At 45.3% G+C, this 18,950-nt stretch overlaps 1 protein-coding gene across 1 annotated transcript in view; it reads left to right on the top strand.

Moving 5' to 3' along the window:
* Positions 1 to 18,950, top strand: part of LOC111979406 (3',5'-cyclic-AMP phosphodiesterase 4C-like) — a 95,942-nt gene that overhangs the window by 39,604 nt on the left and 37,388 nt on the right. The gene's annotated exons all lie outside the window — the stretch shown is intronic.

Raw genomic sequence — 18,950 nt, 5'->3', positions numbered from 1 at the left:
GCCACTACATAGGCAAGCCTAATACACACGGGATACGTGGGAGGAAGTCTGAGTCTAAACCATAAGACAAGGACCTGTACCCCAGAAGGTACTCACTAACCCCATCATCATACTCCCCTCCTGAAATAAATCGCTACCTGTCCTTTGGGCAACCAGGAAACAACCATCCTTCCCCACTTCACCAAACCCTCCGCTATATCGGGAAAAGATATGTTTACTATGCCCAATAGAAGAATATTGAGGAATATTGTCCTCAGATTTTATCTGCACGGTATGTTGTTCATATTACCACCTTTATGAATTAGGAGCTAAACTAATCCATACTGCATGGTTGCAGCTCCAGAAGCTTTCCAGTCCTGTGGAAGTGTGACGAAGGGTTAATATGTCAGACATTCTGAGTGGGCTGGAACCATGCTGCTTGGGGCYACGCCCCCTTTCTTAGCTGTGACCTCACAGTGAAACTTGCTCCAGTTTAGCACACACACACACGCACATGCACACACACAGGGAGACACTCACCCTCGCTCTCTTATACAGGAAGCATAGGGTCAGAGTGGCAGGCTGGTACACAGGAGCCACTGCTTGCATTGCTGTAGGACTACACTGTGACAGGAGCCACTGCTTCCATTGCTGTAGGACTACACTGTGCCAGGAGTCAGTGCTGAGGTGGAGATCTAACAACCAGAGGGAAACAGATAATGGTGTTTTGTTTGTGAACCTCAAGAAACCTTAACCATGGACAGATGTATGGAGACAGAGAGCCACTGAGAACAAACAGAATGCAATGGATACCAGACAGAGTCTGCGGTTTTCTGCTTCTTTTCAAGAACTCTGTCTTCATTGATGTTTCACACCAACGCTGAAGAAATGAACTATAATGTTTTTTTAAATCTTGATGCTTGAAGAACAGATAAAATGCATATTTCTATCATTTCCCCATGTTTTGGAGCCCAGGGCTTCTGCCTAAGAGGCAATGAGGACCGAAGGTGAATCCAGAAGAGCTGGCCCTTTAGACAGAAAAAAAACGGACCCTGGGTTATACAGGGATGCCAACCTGAGAAGAGGCACGAAGAGCAAGAGAGAAAAGGAAGGTGAAAATGAGTGTGCCAACGAACTGTGGATTCTATTTTTCTGCAGATCGGTCTTTCCAAGTGCGGAACGGGAATATCTGTGGATCGCCCTGTTCCGTCAACAGGCCTATAGACATCATACAAAAAAGCAGGCGGTAATATGCTGTACAAATCTAAGTTGTGCCTTGCCGTTTGCATGCTATTGTTGAATGCAGTATCGTTGGAGTAGTGTCATTAAAATTGCTACGATGACTCAAAGGAAAGCTATGATAATGGTTGTTGAGATGACTCCAACTAAACTCACTTTCGCTCTTGTTAAATGTTTGCTGCGTAATTTAAAATTTCCTCCCACATTTTCCAGCGTGCCCCTCAGCTACATTATTATATAGTATCCTCCATTATGAGCTTAACTTATTAGTTCATTCAAAAACGCATACTGTAGCCTACAGCCATATCACTTCAAGGATTGCCTCCTACATACAAATGGTAGCCTTGAGTATAGCAGTTGATTCGGGCAGATGAGATAGAGAGCCGGTGAGGCAATTCAGTGATCCAGAAATAATCAAAATAAACATCACCTTAGAAGCGACTCCAAGGTTCTCCCATCCACTATCAGTTAGAATGTGTGGACTGTAGGAGAACAAGTCTCTCTCTCTCTCTCTCTCTCTCTCACACACACACACACACACACACACACACACACACACACACACACACACACACACACACACACACACACACACACACACACACACACACACACACACACACACACACACACACACACACACACACACACACACACACACACACACACACACACACACCTACCTATGTTCATACCACAAAGCTCTCCCTCGATTCCAATGAATCTTCTCACAGAGCTCAAGAAGTTGGAGATTTGTACATCACATACACTATAATCTTCAATGTCAGTGGAGAGGTTATTATGGAGGAAGTTGAGATAAAGACATTTTTGCATTTCATTCCTCTGTCCCTGTTCTCCTGCATGCTCTTTGTTAACTAGATTTAAAGTAGAACATTTGGGAGTATGGGAATTAGAGGGAAATCACTAGCCTCCTGTATCTCCTGAACAATATGACTTTGATTTTTTTCCCCCTCAACATTTGGATATAGAGAATAGATTTATTTTGTTCCATAAATGATGTAGGGTTTGCCTGAACAATAACCAACAACTCTGCAAAATGTTGGAATAAAAGTAATTGTATATTTGATTCAGTTGGATGGCTTAGGCAAACAGTTCATTGGAAAAAACAATCACACTTGTACTGTACCAGAGATTTTTCCTACCACCCTCCTGTGCTGTATCACCATGAGATCGGCCACTGATGGGCAGTGTTTCCCCTATATTAATTTAGCAGCGGCAGGCCTCAATTGCTAAATCGTGGCCGCCACTTCCAAGAATATGATGTAAAAATATCTATATATATTTGTTGTAGAAAAGCAGCTATATATATTTTAAATAAGATCATCTTTGAGAAGGGAGAATCAAGGGACAATCAAACATTTTTTAAATGTCATGGCATGGTGCATCCATTGATTTTGTTATAATGTTTGAGTCATTCAGATAGCATAAGAACACGGGATAAGCCATGGCAAAATGTGTAGAATGGCAGAAAATTTGCTTTAAAACTACACATTTTCTCTCAGCCCCGAGGTAAAATGTGTAGAATTGCGGGAAATTAGGTTTAAAAAGTTTTTTTCCCCTTGCCCCATGACAAAATGTGTCGAATTGCAGGAAACTAGCTTTAAAACTGTAACATTTTCGCTCCGTCCCATGGCAAAATGTGTAGAATTGCAGGAAATTAGCAATAAAACAGCAACAGCTAAGAGGAGTGGCTCAAAAAGTTTAGGCCGGAGACCGTGCCATTGGCAACACCCACTACCACACCCCCCCCACGGTACCCACTGCTGAAAAAAATCCTAAGGGAAACACTGGATGTGAGTTCTAGAACAAGGGATGGGCAACTGATGGGGGTTCTAGAACAAGGGGAATCCTGCGAGCTTCTGAATAACTCCTCAACCCAGCCTTAGTCTCCAGAGAGCAAAATGCCCCCCCTGACTGTGAGAGGCTAACAGCTGGTCATCAGTGGTTTGAGGGCAATCGATAACACAACCCAAATAAAGAAACGCCTTGCTGTTGTAACCAGTCTCCTTGGGCTGCTTGTTCACCGCCCATTTTTTTGCTGTCTGCTCTGGAGGACTAGGGCTTTAAAAGTGGCTTTCTGTATGCTGTTATTTGTGCACATGGACTTGCTTTAAAATCAATTTTTTGTTGGAGAACCCAGGAGCAAATGATTTAAGAACTTTGTGTTATTTTTCCCTGATCTTCAGCTGTCTTAAGTAAGCAAAATGAAAATCCATCAAATGTCTAACTGGTAATCTAATCCCTCATCATCTGTAGGAGTGCCTATGTCCAATCACCAAGAGCTTTACCCTTTCATGGAGTGTTCCCCCCGCTCTCCTCCTCCCCCGAGGGGCTATCTATTCTCAGAATAAAATGTAAGAGGCGTTGACACGGTTATTAAACTACCAGCTGGAGATATAGGGGTTCGCACTACGGTCAGGCCTTGCCTGGCTACCCAGACTCCTTGCTCCGGCCAAACGCCACGTCACTTCTTCTGGACACAATTGGTCCAGAAACCGATGGGTTGGGCCAGAGCCAGAACACACGAGGGTAAAACAGCATTTCGAAAATTCATAATTGGCTTTGATACTCTGGTTAGAGATGATCCAATTGCTGATGACTTTGTTTTGTACAACACCCCTCATTTTGACGTCACCACAAACGACTTCAACTATTATAGCGAACATAGAGCAGCGGAAAAATTCAGTTTGAGTCGTCCGGCAAGGTTAGGCCCTCTTTCATRTATATTGTCTGCATGGGCGCACCTTCAGATATAAACAGATAGGTTTATGAGGGGTGGAATTGTATGGGGAGGATGGATACAAATTAGTCTGGCATCAGACACCGGTCTCGCACCCTACCGGCGGCATGTTACGATTCAACTATCTATGATTTACGGTAGAGACATTCCACTTTACTGCACAGAAATTAGATTCATATTGTTTTTCCCGCTATATGTCATGTTATGCTATATTTTATGTTACATATGATGTTATGATTAGGCGAGTTCCATGTAGGTAGGACATATTTACACTGAACAAAAATATAAACGTAAATGCAACAATTTCTTTACTGAGTTACAGTTCATATAAGAAAATCAGTCAATTGAAATAAATAAATTAGGCCCTAATCTATGGATTTCACATGACTTGGAATATAGATATGCATCTGGCCCTAATCTATGGATTTCACATGACTTGGAATACAGATATGCATCTGTTGGTCAAAGATACCTTAAATGATTATGCTGAAACATGAAGTGATGGTGGCGGATGAATGGCACGACAATGGGCCTCAGGATCTCGTTATGGTTTCTCATTCCGGGATTCCGGGAAACCGGGATTCATTTGTGAAGAGCACACTACACAAAGTGAGCATTTTCCCACTGAAGTCAGTTACAACACTGAATTGCAGTCAGATCAAGACCCTTGTGAGGACGACAAGTATGCAGATGAGCTTCCCTGAGATGGTTTTGGACCGTTTGTGCAGAAATTCTGCAGTTTGAGCAGAAATTCACAGTTTCATCAGCTGTCCGGGTGGCTGGTTTCAGACGATCCCGCAGATGAAGAAGCCAGATGTGGAGGTCCTGGGCTGACATGGTTACACATGGTCTGCGGCTGTGAGGCCGGTTGAACGTACTGCAAAATTCTCTAAAATGATGTTGGAGGCGGCTTATGGTAGAGAAATTAACATTAAATTATCTGGCAACAGCTCTGGTGGACACTCCTGCAGTCAGCATGCCAATTGCATGCTCCCTTAAAACTTGAGACATCTGTGGCATTGTGTTGTGTGACTAACTACACATTTTAGAGTGGCCTTTTATTGTGCCCAGCACAAGGTGCACCTGTGGTGTAATGATAMTTTTGTTTAATCCGCTTCTTGATATGCCACACCTTTCAGGTGAATGGATTATTTTAGCAAAGAAGAAATGCTCACTAACATGGATGTAAACAAATTTGTGCACCAAAAATTTGAGCGAAATAAGCTTTTTGTGCGTATGGAACATTTCTGGGATCTTTTATTTCAGCTCATGAAACATGGGACCAACAATTTACATGTCGCGTTTATATTTTTGTTCAATGTAAGTGTTGGGCACATCTGCTTCCCTCCATAACACCAGTTTTTTCTTGGGGGAGCTGTGATTGCGTACTTCAGCTGACAGGGGATCTTTTGGGGTTATTCGTAGAACCTCACTGCCGCTGTAAATGTACCACCTGTTTTTTAGAAGATTCCAGAGTGAATCATAGTGATTAACTGTCATGCTCTGTGAACATCCTATGTATGATACATGGATCAATCTCACTCTATTAATTGAACAACCATTGCCCTTTAAAATCGTATTACCAGCTGCTGTAATATGCTTGAGGGAGGCAGACTAGAGTGGTCACAGTGTATCCTCACTTTAAATTGAATGCGAAAAACCAGTTGATTAAATCCATTTGTTTATTAAATCTGTTTTAGCTATGCTCTCCCACCTCTGTTTCCTCAACTGTTCAGATCCAGCTGTCTGTCGAAGGCCCTTTCATTTAATTTCCCCCAACACTCTCCGTAAAAGGCCAAATAAAAATATAAAGTGGCAATGACATTTATACAAGTTATGGCACGAGGGGGAGTTGAAAAATTCAATGGAGCCTTAGGATTATTTCTAAATGAGACATTGACAGCACACAAGTATGAGGTTTTTGTGTCTGGTCTGTCTTGGTTTCATGTGAGTAATTTCATGTGAGTAAAGGGTTTTGGGCCACAGACAGTTTTGGCTAGTGGTAAGTGAATGAGGTAATTGAGGTTGCTTTTGTCGTGATCTCCAGTATTCTACAGTATACTTCCTGGAACACAGAGTAGAAAGAAATGAACTCCCTCGTCCAACTCAACTTGAAGTGAGTGGAAAAGATCTTAATGCTTGATATGTCAAATTTAGATAATATGAATCCTGGGCTCGTTCTGATTTTTTTGAGGCCAAATGCAGACAGCAATTGTTTTTGTCAGAAAGTAGAAACACTTTCTAAGAAAAAGTGAAAGATTAGATTAGACTTAAATATCGCTTTGGCGCCATAGGTCGACAATTGCTTAATTCCATGGAATGTTACATCAATGCGCTCTTGATAAAATAATTCAAGCCATTAGCTGGCATACAAAACACCTCAYTTACACAGATTATAAAGTAATCAAGCCTCTTCCACAGAATATAGCTCTCATTCCTCTGGCAAGGGAAGTGCCGGTAACAGCCAAGAGAAGACTCGTTTTTATAAATGTGTCTAGAGGAACTTCCAAGCTTTTTAAAAATCACCTCTGAGTAGGTTAGTAATGGTGGGTCTTGGAGATCCTCACAGGCATCCATCTATCTATTCACAGACTGAGGTCTTGGTGGTATTGGGTTGCACGCCTATGGTGTGCACCTGGGTAATTTGTTACAGGCTCACTGAGAGTTCTGTCATGATTGAATTACTCTCTTGACTCCCCAGAGTGGATGCTTTCCTAATACCCCCAGACTTAACTGTCCACTAAGGAGATCTCCAGATTCAAGAAGATGTGAAACGCTTTTACAGCCGCTCCTGAGAAACCGTGAATGTGTGCCATAGCAAACACTAGATCATTAGCGCATATGCTAATCGTTTCTGTGTAAATTCGTTGCTAATGCCACATAACGTAATGCTACATGTGTTAACGCCAAAGATGTTTACAGTCATAATACCCCTATCCCAACTGTGTTTCCTCTGCTACTTTTCCTCACACCAGTCATCCGAGTTTAATGCCAGACCGCCTCCCTTTCCCTTCACCTCAGCCCTGAAACACACACTGTAATAGCCGACCCTTTGACCTCTCAACTCGATTCGCCCCCATTTGCTCTGTTTTGGAGTTAGACTGCTCTTTTATGAATTATGGCTCTGAGGTTCTCAACTCGCCGGCTTCAGCCCTACCGAAGCAAACGTCCTCTTCACAATACACTGTTATGCTAGAAGCGTACGTGAGAGCAGAATTGTGCTTATGTACTTTGTTTACATGGGCCTTTTTTTGCTTTAATCAGTATTAGTATCTTATTTATGTACTTAATGACATATTTATGTGTTATGGCGTCGGTTAGGCTGGGCCTGTATTTGGTCAGAAGCACTATCCGTCATTACTGTCACGTCCTGACCATAGTGCTTATGTGTTTTGCTTGTTTTAGTGTTGGTCAGGATGTGAGCTGGGTGGGCATTCTATGTTGTGTGTCTAGTTTGTCTGTTTCTGTGTTCAGCCTAATATGGTTCTCAATCAGAGGCAGCTGTCAATCGTTGTCCCTGATTGAGAATCATATATAGGTGGCTTGTTTTGTGTTGGGATTTTGTGGGTGGTTGTTTCCTGTGTCAGTGTTTGTGCCACACGGGACTGTGATGGTTAGTACGTTTGTTATTTTGTATAGTGTCTTGTCTTCGTGTATATTAAATCATGGAAACTTACCACGCTGCACATTGGTCCTCCGATCCTTCTCGCCTCTCCTCGTCCGAGGAGGAGGAAGAGCTAGACTGCCGTTACAATTACACATTACATACTAATTCACAAAGGGGTCTGTGCTGTAGGCCTATGTAAAATGTCCTCAGCGGACCTCTCAGACTGTATGGGCTATGCTTCTCTTCCGGGCGTCCCAGTGCCGTACGTCTTGTTTTTATTTTGCTTACCACTGCTGGCTTGCTTCTGAAGCTAAGCAGGGTTGGTCCTGGTCAGTCCCTGGATGGGAGACCAGGTGCTGCTGGAAGTGGTGTTGGAGGGCCAGTAGGAGGCACTCTTTCCTCTGGTCTAAACAAAGATCCCAATGCCCCAGGGCAGTGATTGGGGACACTGCTCTGTGTAGGGTGCCGTCTTTCGGATGGGACGTTAAACGGGTGTCCTGACTCTCTGAGGTCATTAAAGATCCCATGGCACTTATCGTAAGAGTAGGGGTGTTAACCCCGGTGTCCTGGCTAAATTCCCAATCTGGCCCTCAACCATCACGGTCACCTAATAATCCCCAGTTTACAATTGGCTCATTCATCCCCCTCCTCTCCCCTGTAACTATTCCCCAGGTCGTTGCTGCAAATGAGAACGTGTTCTCAGTCAACTTACCTGGTAAAATAACGGTAAAATAAAATAAAAATAAAATTAAAAAAAAAWTTGCGGGTTAAGTAAAAGGCTTGTGCTTGGAGACGTTGATTTAAACAATCAGAGAGAACTTGGAGTACACATCATCTGTGCTCATCGCATCCCCATAACATGACCCAGCACAGCCGTGGATTTACCCGTCTAGGAACATCAGATGGCTATCTCACGTGTGTTTATACGGATGTATTGTGCAGCAAGGAGTGTGTGCCTGCGTGTGTGCGTGTGTATAGCCCAAACACAACAGTTAATTAGCTGTCTTTGGAGATGGGACATTTTGTTTTGCCTATGATTCACTTTATCTTAATGGGAAGTCCTGTAATGTCTTGCTCTGTGGTTAATGCTCTGGTCCTTGGCATGCCACATTTGATTTGATTTGAGTTAGATTCAGTTAATGAGCTCTAGAACGTTGTGTACCCAAACTAAGACTATGGTGCATGGACATTAGCAACAATACAGGGAACGTACAGTATATAGCCGCCCAATAAAGTAATATAAACAGAGTGAAAGTGAGTGCAGACAGAAATTTATGCAAAACCATTCAAAGGGTGAGCCAAAATGCACAAGTGCTGATTATACAGACCCAGATTGTGATTTTTCATATTTTTTGGCTGCTTCTCCTCTTGGCTGCTCCTGCAATAAGACGTGCAAAATCAAATGAACAAATACGTGATATGTCTTTATTTGAGAGTAAGTTGCTCATGAACCAATATTAAATAGTTTATTAGCCATTAATTAATTCTTAGTAATTATTCACCATGACATGTTTATGTACTAATTAATATTTACAAAATCATGAACAACARGCCTAATACATGTTTTTACTTGACTTACTAGTAAATAAACTTTGTAATAATGTTTATAAGTAGTTTATTTCTTTTTTATTTAACTAGGCAAGTCAGTTAAGAACAAATTCTTATTTACAATGACGGCCTACCCCGGCCAAACCTTAACCTGGACGACGCTGGGCCAATTATGCGCCGCCCTATGGGACTCCCAAACACGGCCGGTTGTGATACAGACTGGAATCGATCCAGGGTCTGTAGTGACATCTCTAGCACTGAGATGCAGTGCCTTAGACCAATACACCACTCGGGAGCCCAGATCTAATTAAGTGCTACAAATACATTAACTTTCCATGCACAATTCTCAGTTATGTATTGTATAGTCCATTAAATAAATAGTCAGTGAACTGAGTATGTTCTCTGAGCCTATACTTAGACTCTCCTGGCCCAAGCCCATTCCCCATGCAAGGGTCACGACCTCTCTAATGTCTGATTAGGAACAATGAAGACTAGGCAGCACACTCACAGCGGACAGGCTGAACCAGGAACTGTGTCCCAGTAGACCTCTCATTCAACCTCAGCAGCCAGGGAGTTTCCTAATCCAACCCAATATAGTTTCACCTCAGTACCCCTCGCTACCTCCCCTCCTCACCCTGCCTGCGGCCTAACATCTAATGCCACATCTAATTATTTTATCTTGGCCTTGCAAGTGATGATGCAGTCAATCCTGTGTACAACTCTGTTGCTCGCCATTTTTGTTGGTGTATTGGCTGTGTCGCTCTTTAGTACCCTTGCAGGTGCAATGGAGTTAATAACAAGACAATGCTAATTTCTGTTTACGAACCTTTGTCAGAGTCAGCACTTCTCATTTTTAAAAAGGGAGACACTGGGTTCGGCTTTAATTTACAGCCTTCTGTTTACCAGATATTGACAAAATGGTATGGTGCTGACCAGCCGGTCTGGTGTAACTAACTGTACGGTGCTGACCAGCCGGTCTGGTGTAACTAACTGTACGGTGCTGACCAGCTGGTCTGGTGTAACTAACTGTACGCCAGCCGTCTGGTTGATACTAACTGTACGTGCGACCAGCCGGTCTGTGTAAACTACTGTACGGTCTGACCAGCTGGTCTGGTAACTATGACCAGCTGGTCTGGTGTAACTAACTGTACGGTGCTGACCAGCTGGTCTGGTGTAACTAACTGTACGGTGCTGACCAGCCGGTCTGGTGTAACTAACTGTACGGTGCTGACCAGCCGGTCTGGTGTAACTAACTGTACGGTGCTGACCAGCCGGTCTGGTGTAATGGTGTATGTCTGGAGAGTTCTGTGGATGAGTATGATGTATGAGGAGTCAGATGAGGAGTAGTATGATGACAGGCCAGGTTTTACGGGGATACTCTTTCTCACCTCTGCCTCTCATATAATACTGTGCCTCAGAGGGACGAGCTAGACCTTCCACAGTGCAGGCAGGGTGCTCCTGTGCTCTAATGTTCCCCAGCTGGAATTGATGCAGCTGTGACATGCAGTGACGCAGGAGGGGTGTCAGGTAACCGACCTACTGACAGGCTGACATCAATCACGCTTACTTACCAAGCTGCTCGTTAAGTAACACACCTCCTTTTCTTTCATGAAACGTTTCACCTGGAATGTGGACTTTTGAACAGAGGAGAATCAGGTGTGTTTCAGAGAAACGTTATATTTTCTCCTGCGGGTCTGCCTTTATGTCTGTCTGTCTGGCCCTCGGCCTGATGCCTTTCTATACACAAAAGCTCTTGGATTGCACAGTAACTTACTTCAATTCTAGACGAGAATGAATGACTATACACTCACCAGACAGTACCGTTGACATCAGGAGGATGGGTCCATGGACTTATGCTGCTTACGCTAAATCCTGACTCTGCCATCAGAATGACGCAACAGGAACTGGGATTCGTCGGACGTTTTCCACTCCTCAATTGTCCAGTGTTGGTGATCGCCTGCCCACTAGAGATGCTTATTGTTGTTTTTAGCTGATAGGAGTGGAACCCGGTGTGGTCGTCTGCTGCAATAGCCCATCTAAGACAAGGATCGATGAGTTGTGCGTTCCGAGATGTCGTTCTGCACACCAATGTTGTACTGCACCGTTATTTGTCTGTTTGTGGCCAGCCTGTTATCTTGCACGATTCTTGCCATTCTCCTTCGACCTTTCTCATTAACGAGCTGTTTGCGCCCACTGGACGACTGGTGGCTGGATTTTTTGTGTTTTTTCGCACCATTCTCGGGAAACCCTATACACTGTCGTGAGTGAAAAGCCCAGGAGGGCGGCCGTTTCTGAGATACTGAATCCGGCATGCAGGGCACCAATGATCATACACACTCAAAGTCGCTTAGATCACTTGTTTTGCCCATTCTAACGTTCAATCAAACAGTAACTGAATGCCTCGATGCCTGTCTGCCTGCTTTATATAGCAAGCGACGGCCACGTGACTCACTGTCTGTAGGAGTGATACATTTTAGTAAACGGGATGTGTACCTAATAAACTGGCTGCTGAGTATTGATTCCCAGAGACGAAAATGTGTGTTTAGCACTACTGCAGTATCACGTAATCTTCTTCAATGTGAAGGCCTATCATGAGAATATCAATAGCTGTTTTTACTACCATCTCTCCGTTGTTCTAGGGAACTCGGTTGAGTTAATTCAAGACTTGTGATTTCAACAAAGCCCTGTAGAGGGACCCTATCCCAAGAAGAAGAAAAAACAGTCTCTCAACATAATACTACAGCTCTCAGATCACTCACTATGACCATATACTGTTGAACACACACTCCCCAGGGTTATTCTGGACTGTTTCCCTTTCCTTTCTTTTCATTTCTGTTCACACGTGTGTTTGTTCCTGAGGGTGTGACTGGTGAGCATAGGAATGAGAAGACAATGGAGTCCAGAAGCACAAAGAGCCATGGTGGTGCTGTAGGGGAGCTTCCTCTGCTCTAAACTTGACCCTGAACACCAAACAAATACACATCTGATATATTCAGCATTTCATTATGGTGTCACGCCTCCATGTATAAGCCTGAGGTTGTACGTGTAGACTTGTGGTCTTCTGTTTATAAGTGTATGAAAACCATTTGAAACGTACATATGCATACAAACACACAAATGATTGCATGTGTCCAGCAGTATTTGTGGTCACACAGCAATTGTCATACCTCCGCATGACTACACACTCTTAGAAAAAAAGCGTTCCTTTTTGGGTCCAGGTAAAACCCTTGTTGGTTCCAGGTAGAACTATTTTGGGTTCCATGTAGAATCCTCTGTGAAAAGAGTTCTACATGGAACCAAAAGTGTTATACCTGGAACCAAAAATGGTTCTTCAAAGGGTTCTCCTATAGTGACAGGCAAATAACCCTTTTTGTGTTCTAGATAGCAAAAACTAAGTTCTAAGATTGCAGTCATGTTTGTTGATATGGCCAAAATTGGCCCATGCAGCACTTCCACTGTGTCAAGTGTAATGGCAATCAAATTTCATCTCAACATACTGCTTGAACATTTCCAAAATCGTTKTTTTAACTTTCAATACTTATCGAACAAGATTATTAGCTCGGCAGTGCGCTAAGGAAACACTGTGTACTTTCGTAGAGCATGGTTTCCACAAAACAACTAGGCAAGTTAACCGTAGTACGCTGTCACTGTGTAGTACTCGAGTCAAAGGTAAACAAAGTCCAACCTGATGATTAAGTCAGAAGGCCCACTCAGAAGACTTTGAGCCGGGCCTCCGAGGGGAAAGCTCTGTAAGTGGCAGCGAGGGAATGACAGGGGCAGAGACTTGTTTATGGAGACTAAATTTAACCTGACATCTGCTTCAAATAGAAACCCGCCATAAATATTAATGAATGGAGGGAAGAATCTGGTCTCGTCGATGCAGAGGGAGCGGGGGACAGAGAGAGAGAGGGAACCCGTTCCACCTGAAAACCTATTTTTAGAATCTCTGATTCTATTTCCCGCACGAAGAGGCTATTTTTAGCAGATGCAGAAGCGAGCGGAGTCAGAGACAGCTAGAGCGTGTGGAATCAGCCAGAGGGAGAGATGCACCATTAGGGAGGAGGGAGAGATGCACCATTAGGGAGGAGGGAGAGATGCACCATTAGGGAGGAGGGAGAGATGCACCATTAGAAGGAGACAACACCACTGTGAAAAGAAACACCACTGTTGAGAGGAGACAACACCACTGTGAGGAAGGAACACCACTGTGAAGGAGACAACACCACCATGAGAGGAGGACAAACCACTGTGAAAAGAGAGAACACCATTAGGAGAAGGGAGGAGAACACCACTAGGAAGACGAGAGAACACCACTGTAGAGGAGAAACACCCTGAGAGAGGGAGAACACACTGTTGAGAGGAGGAGAACTCACCTGTGAGAAGGATGAGAACACCCACGTGAGAGAGACAACAACCACTGGAGAGGAGAAACCCACTGTGAGAGAGGAACAACACCACCATGAAGGAGACCAAAACCACTGTGAAAAAGAGAACACCTAGGAGAGACGAGAACACCACTAGGAGAGGAGAAACACCATTAGGAGAGGAGACACACCACTGTAGAGCCAGAGAAACACCACGTTGAGAAAGAGAACACCATTAGGAGAGGAGAGAACACCATTAGGAGAGGAGAGAACACCATTAGGAGAGGAGACAACACCACTTGTGAGAGGAGACAACACCATTAGGAGAGAGGAAAATCATTAGAGAGGAGGAGAACACCACTGTGAGAGGAGACACACCACCTGTAGAGGGAGACAACAACCCACTGTGAGAGGGAGAGAACAACCACTGTGAGAGGAGACAACACCACCATGAGAGGAGACAAAACCACTGTGAAAAGAGAGGAGAACACCATTAGGGAGAGGAGAGAACACCACTAGGAGAGGAGAGAACACCATAGGAGAGGAGACAACACACTGGTGAGAGGAAGAACACCACGTGAGAAGAGGAACACCATTAGGAGAGGAGAAAACACCATTAGGAAGGGAGAGAACACCATAGGAGAGGGAGACACACCACTGTGAGAGGAGACAACACCATAGGAGAGGAGAGAACACCAGTGGTGAGGAGAGGAGACAACACCATTAAGGAGAGAGAGAACACCAGTAGGAGAGGAGACAACACCACTGTGGAGAAGAGGAAACACCACTGGTGAGAGGAGAGAACACCACTGTGGAGAAAGAAACACCATTCAGGAGAGGAGAGAAACACCATTAGAGAGAGAGAACCCACCATGTAGGAGAGGAGAACAGAACACCACTGGAGAGAGAGACACCACTGTGCAGAGGAGGAGAAACGACCACTTAGGGCAGAGGAGGGACAACACCACTGTGAGAAGACGAGACCACCCCATTAGCGAGAGGAGAAGAAACACCAGTTAGGGAGAGGAGAGAACACCAGTTAGGAGAGGAGACAACACCACTGTGAGAGGGAGAGAACACCATTAGGAGAGGAGAGAACCATTAGGAGAGAGAACCCATAGTAAGAAGGACTGAGAACACCACTTTGAGAGGAGAGAAACACCACTTAGGAGAGGACGAGACACCATTATAGAAAGGAGAGAAAACACCTTAGGAGAGGAGCGAGAACACCACTGTGAGAAGAAAAGAGAACACCATTAAAAGGAGAGGAGAGAACACCATTAGGAGAGGAGGAGAACACCACTGTGGGAAGGAGAACACCAATTGGAGAGGAAGAACACCATTAGGAGAGGAGGACAACACCATTAGGAGAAGGAAGGAACACCATTAGGAGAGGAAGGAAACACCACTGGGAGAGGATGAGAACACCATTAGAGAGGAGAGAACACCATTCAGGAGAGGAGAAGAACACCCACTGTGAGAAAGAGAGAACACCATTAGGAGAGGAGAGGAACACCATCTAGGAGAGGAGAGAACACCACTGGGAGAAGAGAGAACACCATTAGGAGAGGAGAGAACCACCAGTAGGAGAGGAGACAAAACACATTAGTGAAGAGGTGGAAGAGAACACGCATTAGGGAGAGGGAGACAACACCACTGTTTGAGAGGAGGACAAACACCACTGCTGAGAAGAGAGAACACCATTAGGAGATGACAGAGAACACCATTAGGAAGGAGAAGAACACCATTAGGAGAGAGAGAACACCACTGTGAGAGAGAGAACACCATTAGGAGAGAGAGAACCACCCATGAGGAGAGAGAGAACAACCCACTGAAGAAGGAAGAAACACCATTAGAAGAGGGAGAACAACCCCCCCCAAATTTAGGGGAGAGGGGAAGGGGGGGAAGGAAAAAAACCAAAAAAAAAAACCCCAAACCATTTAGGAGAGGACGAGAACACCAGTAGGAAGAGGAGACAACACCACTGTGAAGGGAGAACAACACCCACGGTGGAAGAGAGACACCATTGGGGAGGAGAGAACACCATTGGAGAGGACGAGAAACACCATTAGGAGAGGACGACAACACCACATGTCGGAGGAGAGAAACACCATTAGGAGAGAGGAGAAACACCATTAGCGAGAGAGAGAAACACCACTTTGAGAAGAAGACACCATAGGAGAGGAGAGAACACCATTCAGGAGAGGAGAGACACCATTAGGAGGAGGAGACACACCACTGTGAGAGGAGAGAACACCATTAGAGAGGAGAGAACACCATTAGGAGAGGAGAGAACAACATAGTGAGGAAAGAGAACACCACTGTAGAGGAAGACACCATTAGAGAGGAGAGAACAACCACTGTGAGAGGAGAGAACACCATTGCGGAGAGGAGAGAACACCACTGTGAGAGAATAGAAGCACCATTAGAGAGGAGGAGAACACCATTAGGAGAGGAGGACAACACCATTAGGAGAGGAGAGAACACCATTAGGAGAAGGAGACAACACCACTGTGAGAGGAGACAAACACCACGGTGAGAAGACGAGAACACCGATTAGGAGAGGAGAGAAACACTATTAGGGAGAGGAGAGACACTCATTAGGAGAGGAGGACAACACCACTGTGAGAGGAGACAACCCACTGTGAGAGGAGACAACACCAACTGTGAGAGGAAGACAAACACCACTGTGAGAGGAGACCAACACCACTGTGAGGAGGAGAGAACACCACCGTGAGAGGACGGAACACCACCGTGAGAGTAGAGAACACCACTGTGCGAAAAGACAACACCACTGTGACAGGAGCGAACACCACCGTGATGAGGAAGGAGAACACCACCGTGAGAGGTAGAGAACACCCACTGCTGAGAAGAGACAACACCACTGGGAGACGGAGAGAACACCACTGTAAGGAGAGGAACACCACCGTGAGAGGAGAAACACCACTGTGAGAGGAGAGAACACCACCGTGAGAGGAGGACAACACCACTGTGAGAGAGACCCAACACCACTGTGAGATGGAGACAACACCACTGTGAGAGGAGAAGGGACAACACCACCTGTGAGAGGAGAGACAACACCACTTGAGCAGGAGACAACACCACTGTGAGAGGAGGAAAACACCATTAGGAGAGGAGAGAACACCATATAGGAGAGGAAGAGAACACCATTTAGGGAGGAGACAACACCAACGTGAGAGGAAGGAAACACCATTTAGAGAGAGAGAACACCATTGGAGGGAGAGAACAGCCACTGTGAGAAGAAGAACACCATTAGAAGAAGGCAGAGAACACCATTAGGAGAGGAGACTACACCATTAGGAGAGGAGAGAACACCATTAGCGATAAGAGGACAACACCACGTGTGAGAGGAGACAACCACCACTGTTGAAAGAAGGAACACCACACTGTGAGAGGGGAGAACACCACTGTTGAGAAATGAAGAAACACCATTTAGGGAGAGGAGACAACACCATTAGAGAGGATCGAGAACACCATTTAGGAGAGAGACAACACCACTGTGAGAGGGAGACAACAACCATCTGTGAGAAGAGAGGAACACCATTAGGAGAGGAGACAACCACCATAGGAGAGGAAAGAAACACCATTAGGAGAGGAGAGAACACCATTAGGAGAGGAGAGAACACCATAGGAGAGGAGAAGAACACCATGGAGGAGAGGAGAGAAACACCACTGTGAGAGGAGAAGAACCAGAACACCATTAGGAGAGGAGAGAACACCATTAGGGAGAGAGAAGAACACCAGTTAGGAGAGGAGAGACATCATTAGGAGAGGAGAGAACACCATTAGGAAAGAGAGAAAACACCATAGGAGGGAGAGAACACCATTAGGAGAGGAGACAACAGCATTAGGAGAGGAGAGAACACCAGTAAGGAGAGAGAGAACCCATTAGGAGAGGAGAGACACCATTTAGGCGAGGAGAGAAAACACCATTAGGGAGAGGAGAACACCATTAGGAGAGGATGAGAACACCACTGTGAAGAGAGAGAACATCCATTGGGAGAGGAGAGAACACCATTCAGGAGAGAGAGGAACACCTTAGGAGAGGAGACAACACCCACTGGTGAGAGGAGAGACACACCATTTAGGGAGAGGAGAGAACACCATTAGAAGTAGGAGAGACACCATTAGTAGAGGAGAGAACACCACTGTGAGAGGAGAGACACCAGGAGGAGAGGAAAACACCACTGTTGAGAGGAGAGAACACCATCTGGGAGAGGAAGAGAAAACCACCACTGTAGAAGACGAGAACACCATTAGGAGAGGAAAGAGAACACCATTTACAGCGAGAGGAGACAACCACCATTAGGAGAGGAGAGAACCCCACCATTAGGAGAGGAACAACACCACCTGTGGAGAGGACGAACCAACACGCCACTGTAGAAGAAGAACACTATTAGGAGAGGAGAGAACCCATTAGCGACCGGGGGGGGAGAGAACCACCATCTAGGACGAGAGACAACACCACTGTGAGAGGATCCGACAACCACCCCACTGTGAGAGGAGACAACACCACTGTGAGAGGAGGACAAACCACCAACTGTGAGAGGAGACAACACCACTGTGAGAGGAGAGAAACACCACCGTGAGGAGGAGAGAACACCACCGTGAGAGTAGAGAACACCACTGTGAGAAGAGACAAACACCACTGTGAGAGAGAGACACCACCGTGCGAGAGAGAACCCACCACCGTGAGAGGAGACAACACCACAGGTGTGAGAGGAGAGAACACCACCGTGAGAGAGAGAACCACCACGTGTGAGAGGAAGAGACACCACCGTGAGAGGAGACAAACACCACTGTGAGAGGGAGGACAACACCACTGTGAGAGGAGGACAACACCACTGTGAGAGGAATGAGCAACACCACTTGTGAGAGGAGACCAACCACCACTGTGAGAGGAGACAAACACCACTGTTGAGAGAAGAACACCATTAAGAGAGGAAGAACACCATTAGGAGAGGACAGAGAACACCATCTGAGAGAGGAGAAACACCACTGTGAGAGGAGAGGAACCAACCATTAGGAGAGGAAGAACACCCATTAGGAGAGGAGAGAACACCACTGTGATGAAGAAAGAGAGGAGAAACACCATTTAGGAGAGGAGAGAACACCATTAGGGAGAGGAGGGACCAACACCATTAGGAGAGGAAGAGAACACCATTAGGAGAGGAGACACACACTGTGAGAGGAGACAACACCCACGTGTTGAGTAAGAGAGGAAACACCACTGTGAGAGGGGAGAACACCACTGTCGAGAAGAGAGAACACCATTAGGAGAGGAGACAACCACCATTTAGGGAGAGGAGAGAACACCATTAGGAGAGGAGACAACACCACTTGGTGAGAGGAGGACAACACCACTGTGAGAAGAGGAGAACACCATTTAGGAGATGGAGGACAAATCAACCCACTAGCGAGAGGAAAAGAA

This window comes from Salvelinus sp. IW2-2015, linkage group LG19, assembly GCF_002910315.2.
Source record: "Salvelinus sp. IW2-2015 linkage group LG19, ASM291031v2, whole genome shotgun sequence".
Lineage (NCBI taxonomy): Eukaryota > Metazoa > Chordata > Actinopteri > Salmoniformes > Salmonidae > Salvelinus > Salvelinus sp. IW2-2015.
Note: the sequence above shows the minus strand (reverse complement) of the source record. Positions and strands in the feature narration are given on the sequence as shown.